The sequence below is a fragment of the Grammomys surdaster genome, unplaced genomic scaffold, assembly GCF_004785775.1.
Source record: "Grammomys surdaster isolate TR1022 unplaced genomic scaffold, NIH_TR_1.0 125973, whole genome shotgun sequence".
Classification (NCBI taxonomy): Eukaryota; Metazoa; Chordata; class Mammalia; order Rodentia; family Muridae; genus Grammomys; species Grammomys surdaster.
In genome coordinates, this window is record NW_021620790.1 from 4,302,701 (window position 1) to 4,309,016 (window position 6,316).

Genomic DNA, 6,316 nt, shown 5'->3' on the forward strand with positions numbered 1-6,316 from the left:
ATTTTGAAATCACAGCAAAGAATTAGGAAAGATCAGGAGAAAGGAAATGTATCCTTAGAAAATGTATAAACAATTGTGTCTGTTAGATAGCAATATGTAATTTGAATTAATTCTTACCAAATATGTCTTGGTTAGAAAAATTATTATCCTTATCTGATAGATTAAAACACTGATGCCCATTGAATGTAGGCAATAAACCATGTATATGGAAAGAGGTTACATTTGTATTCAAGCCCATGTCCATCCCATATGTGGTTGTTCATTGTTTCTGCATTGTTGTACTGGAATGTTGCACCCAGTAACCAAGAAGCCGAAAATATGTAGAGGGTTTTAGACCATACCAAGTCATGAAATCTTTCCTATAATAAAGTGAACAAGAGCAAATGCAATTTATGATCAAGTGTGAAGTATTTTGGGACATACGTAGTGACCACTACCAGCCTCTCTTTCACTTTCCATGCCATGGTAACTAAAAATATGTTCTCTAGACATACTCCATTCCTTTAGCTCCAGGAAATGACCATATCATCTTGCCATACACCCAATTACTTCTCCATACTTAAAGCACTTTGACTACTTTCCCTTCTGAGAATCCTGGACTTGAGACTGGCCTAGGCAGAATTGTAAAATAGCAGAATGCAGGGATTGACCAGAGTGGAGAGGGGCTCACTGACAACATCAGTCAGGACTCATTTGCCATTAATATCACAGCAGTCTGTATTCCTGTACTTATTCCAACCTGCTAATGAATACTCTCTGAGGGACAACTTTCTCCTCCTTCACAGGCAGAGTTGGGTCATGGCAGGGCATCTATGGTCCTAAAGGATTGTTTCAAACAATAACAGCTGTGCAGACTTCTAACCTCAGAGGATTCTCTATTTAAATGGAGAATGCTAGCTTCCAGGCACCCAGTAATAGAAGAAATTTAAAGTTATTCCACCAGCTTTTCATCTTAGCATTCTCTTTGTTAAAAGCTCAAAGAATTGATTTAATTGAAAGGTTACCAGCAGTACAATCTAATCTTCATTTCGCATCTTTCTCATCTGATTAAGCTGTTTAGCAATTACAGAACAGGAAAGAGGAAAGGCATGGGCCAATTTTATAGACAGATGAATCAAAGCACAGCTGGGGAGGACTCAGTAATGTGGATGGAACATAAATGGAGAGCGGAAGCTGTGGATTTCTAACTCAGCAAGAATTTCATCACCTTGTTATTTTGGGCAAGTCCTTTTTGATCTCCATGCTCTTTTCTGATTTCTTGAATGCCCTGGTACTATAAACCTGACTAATTATGAGAATGGTGAAAGGGGTTAAAACACACACACACACACACACACACACACACACACACAGAGAGAGAGAGAGAGAGAGAGAGAGCTCCAGGACTTAGTTAAATTAGATCATCTAAATTTCTAAGAGAGCACAGAAAGCCCCTATGGTTTGCTTTCTGCCAGTAAAGCTCCTAGTTACCTAGAACCAAGGGTGGTGTCTGTATCCACTGACTATGTTGTGATACAAACATGTCTGAGTATGGGGAGAATCAGGCTGTCCTTCAAGGTTTTTTCCACAGTTCCTGTGAAGATCCAGTAGTGTAGCAGGATATTGAAACATGATATGATCAATAGATATGATCAGTACTAGGAAACTGAATACCAGAACTGCCCAATTTATGTATTATTGAAATATTGCTTTGTATGTGCAGCTCTGTCTGCTTTTCTCCTAAATTCACGAGATGTTCCTTGCCCCAGTCTAGCTTTTCTCTTACCTAAACTGTCCATCATGCTTACTTAAAGTTTAGTTTCTGTGCATTTCTCCTGTGAAAAACCATTCATAGACTTGAAGATAGTTCTATTGTAATAGATGTGCAAGCATGGGATCCCAAGTCCTGTTCATGAGGCCAACTTATAGAAGCAAGGCAAGAGGTGATGGGATATGGGGTTCCTTGCAGGGGAGAGGGAATTTACCTGAAAGGTAAAGAAATAAAATATCCAATAAAAAAGAAACAAAACTGAATGTGGTGACATATATTTTCAATGCCAGTACCAAGGAATTGGAGACTCAGGGATCCCAGGTCTTGTATTCAGCTATTCCAACAGCATTGGTAAGATCCAGATGAAAGGAGAGAGACTTTCTCCAAAACCAAAATGGAAAGTGACTGAGAGGAACACCAAAGATTTAACTGTGTTAGCTACCTTAACATACATAGTTGTCCACATGCACCCACATGTATACAATTTTATGTATGAAAACACACACACACACACATACACACACACACACATTCTTAACTCTACATGGCTAGATGGTATCTGACGCCTTATTTGGAACAAGGATTTAATGGTTCATATGGGAATTAACATACCTTCATAGGGATTTTAACTGAGGGCCTTCTCTAAGAACAAAAGAATAATTCTCTTCAAAGTATTGCATCTTTGAACAGCCTGTGGAAATTATATTTTGCCCAATCTCTTTCTTACAACACCCTGAGTAATAGTAGGATATTTTGGAAGAAAGTGAATTAATAGTGCTTTACTTTTTTTAACCTTTTTTTGCCTGGAGGAGGTTTAATCTCCCAAATCTAAAAATCCCTCTGCTATATCTGTACACAAAACGCATTTTGAAAATTTAATCAAAAAATCAATTTAGCCCTTTATGATATTTTCTATGAAGTTATTTTTATCACCCAGGAGCATCTTTTACCATAATGTTCACTGGAAATAAAGCTACTTCCCCACAATGAAAATCAAAGAATAAATTTGAAACATGTGCATCTTGAGAGAGTTTAGAAAGGAAATAATATCGTGTTGAAACAGTGGGTAACTCCATTCCACAACAATGCAGTGTGGTTGTTTTTTGATTGGTTGGTTGGTTTGTTGATAATGAACTCTAACATTTAGAAACTGTTAACCCCAGATTAAATGCTTTCTTTTATAAGTTCCTTTGCAGTAATATTTTGTCAACGAAATTGTAACAGTTAGTGCATGTTTCTGGAAACACACAGGAGTTGGTGCTGATGGGATGTGAAGGGTTAAGGAGAAATAACAGTTTTGGATTTAAAACTCAGTTGAGAGCCTGTTGAATCCTAAAGGTGAAACCTTCATACAGTAGTAATCAAAATATCTGTAGGTTCTAAAGTTTAACATCAATTTTATGATGACTTTACTGTTTACAAACATCATTCAAATATAAACAGAATTTTTGGTTGTGTTGCCTGAGAAATTTAAGTTTGAGAAACTTGAGATGAAGATATTTCTCTCTCTCTCTCTCTCTCTCTCTCTCTCTCTCTCTCTCTCCCTCTCCCTCTCCCTCTCGCTCTTTCTCTCTCCCTCTCTGTGTGTGAGAGTGTGCCTCGCACACACACACACACACACACACACACACACACATATACTTGTGTGGATATGCAATGCACATGTGAAAAGCAGAAGTGGACACTGGATCTCGTTCCTCTATCATTGTGTATCTGATGCTTTTAGATAGTCTCTTGTTGAACCTGGAACTTGCCAATTGGCTGGCATGATTGGACAGTAAGACCTGAGATCTTCCTTTCTCCACTTCTCCAGTACTGAGATTGCAGGTGCCCACAGCTGTATTTGCTTACTTGTTGATGTGGTTGTTTGGTTTGTTTACTACACATCTGATGGATATTTGAACTCGGGTCTTTATGCTTAGACAAGCACTTTACTCACTACCCGTGTTTTATCCAAGGAAATACCAGGAAATGTGGCCTAATTGTACCCATGAGGTTTTTACTATGAATGGGAGGAAAAAGTCCACCCAACCAGTATGTGCTGTGAGTTGAAGTATACATAATTCATGATCCATATGTAACCAACTGACTAATAGTGAATATTTATGAGTCCTTTAGTTATGCACCACACTTTTATTTACCTCATCCTTGACTTTCAGGATACTGTTTAATTTGGTATAATGTCAGTTTAGAGATAAAAATAATTTAAATATTTATCTACTCCTTTCCATACATTAAGTGAGTTGAAAACATGTGTCCCAAATAAGTATACCGTAGACTCTCAGTTCCATAAAATGTTACTTTTTATGTAAAGTGTTTGAACCAAACAATACAAAAACATATGTTGAAAGAGAAATCAAATCCTGTAGCTATTAGGTCAACTACTTTATCAGAGCCCTCATCCATAAAGCTTGGCTCTTAAGTATGAAAACAGGAAAATTATAGTACTTACACTTTGGGTCATAACTGGAAAGAAAAGTGGAACCTCTTTCTGTCTTGTCTATAACAGTGTACATCTTTTAGAAATGATAAAGTGAAAACTAGGAAATATGCAGATGGGAATATTTGGTTTTCTTCTGTAAATTGCATTTTTTTAGTTCAGAACTCATCCTTATTCCAAGAAACTGAAATCCTAAGCCTCATGCTAAGAACAATAAAATAGGAAATTTAGTCATATCTTAAAATAATAGCTGTAAGTATTGTTTTACATTAGTTATTATTCTCATTTCTCCAAGAAACTAATAGAGAACAATAGCAGAAAGGTTTCTTTCTGCTCTCAGTTAGGGTAAAACCCATCAAGATGAGAAAGCCTGGCAGCAGAAATGTGGTCACATAGCACACAGTCGAGAATAGAAGAGATGAATGCTACTATTCCTCTTGCTTTTTATTACCATGGTTTATGGAATGACATCAGCCTCAGTGAGGGTGAGTCTTCCCACCTCAATTAACACAGCAGAGAAAACAAACTCCTTCAAAGGCAGCCTAGGGTTTTGTCTCATAGGTTTTTAAAGAGATGATGATCAATACCAACAAATACTCATTGATCTGTTGAGTAGTAAGTGTATGCATCAGGCATGATAACTGCAACAAAGCCTGACTAGGAGATGTACCTTTTGTCCTTCTGGAAGATACATGTGAGCATGTATCTGGTCCTATGAAAATGATGATCCCTCTTTCTTAACAAATATTGATGTCATCCTTTCATACCTCCAGTTTCTACCATAGGTCATCTTCCCTGTATAGTATTCTAATGCCTTGCTTCTGTTCTTCTCACCAGAGAAAATAATTATAATTTGTTCTGTGAAGATAATATAGTATCAAAATCATAAATATTCATGATCTCTCCTCCCTCCCCCCCCCCTCTGCTTGTCTATATTTTGGACTATCCTTGTGCTGATTCAGGTGAAAATTGAGTCTAAAAGTAAGATAAATTGCAGAAGTTTATGGCCATAAAACATGATGGTGTGATAGAGTAAAAGTCAGAAGCAATTATTGAGTAAATAGGACCCAATGCTTTAAAGAATTCTAAAAGAATAAATGTACAAGGGATCACATAGGGAGGTGACTCAGTTGATAAAATGCTTACTCTGTCAGTGTAAAGGTATGAGTTTTCAAGCCTGTAGCATCAGTGTGAAAAAGCCAGTGCTGTGGCATGTACCTATAATCCCTGTACTAGGAGAGTTAAGCAGGAGAATTACTGGGGCTGTGTCCATTCAGGCTACTGCTGTTGCCAAGGTCCAGGTTCAGTAAGAATCTATTTCAGAAAATAAGATCAGTAATGACTGAAGAAAAAAGCTGATGCAAAAACCCACCATGAACAAGAACCCACATGCAAGCACATATACTAAAGAACACACACGTACATTTTTACACACATTGAGAAGATGTGTACAGGAGCTCCTTATGGAATTTTTATCTACATCACAACAAACACCAATATGCAAGTGCACAGTGACACTGAGCCACAGTCAAGGAGTCTTAAAGGCAATCAAATAATCAACACACATGGTTAAATGGGTGAAACTCCTAGTAATCGACATATATGCTCAGAATATGGAAACCATTTTAGGATATTCTGTTTTAAAGAATTGAAACTGGTAATACTTTGAAATATAAATTCAGCTACTGTACTCAAATCCACATAAACAGGCAGTGGTTTTCAACTTTCAGAGATCTGACACAGCAAATGACGGATTTAAAGACTTTGTTTCAAAATTTGGAAATGGGCTACTGAGATTGCTCAGGGAGTAAGAGCAGTAAAGTCAGTTTCTTAACTGTAATATCTATGTGCTTCTAGCATCTAGCTTTGTATTTCTAATCTCATAATTATATCACAAGTGACAACTCTAGCTTGACTTGATCATTATATATTCCACTAAAATAAATTTATCCCACTTACTTTTATCACAAATTTCCAAGTTTAAATACTTGTGAATGGAGTTATTTTCATGGACTGCTTATTTAACATGAAGCGTGTGGCTCCAGAACAGCTCTGTGGACAAGAAGAGTTGAGAATGTTCAAGTCATTAATAAGAAGTGAACTTTTATGTGCATGTAACCTATGAA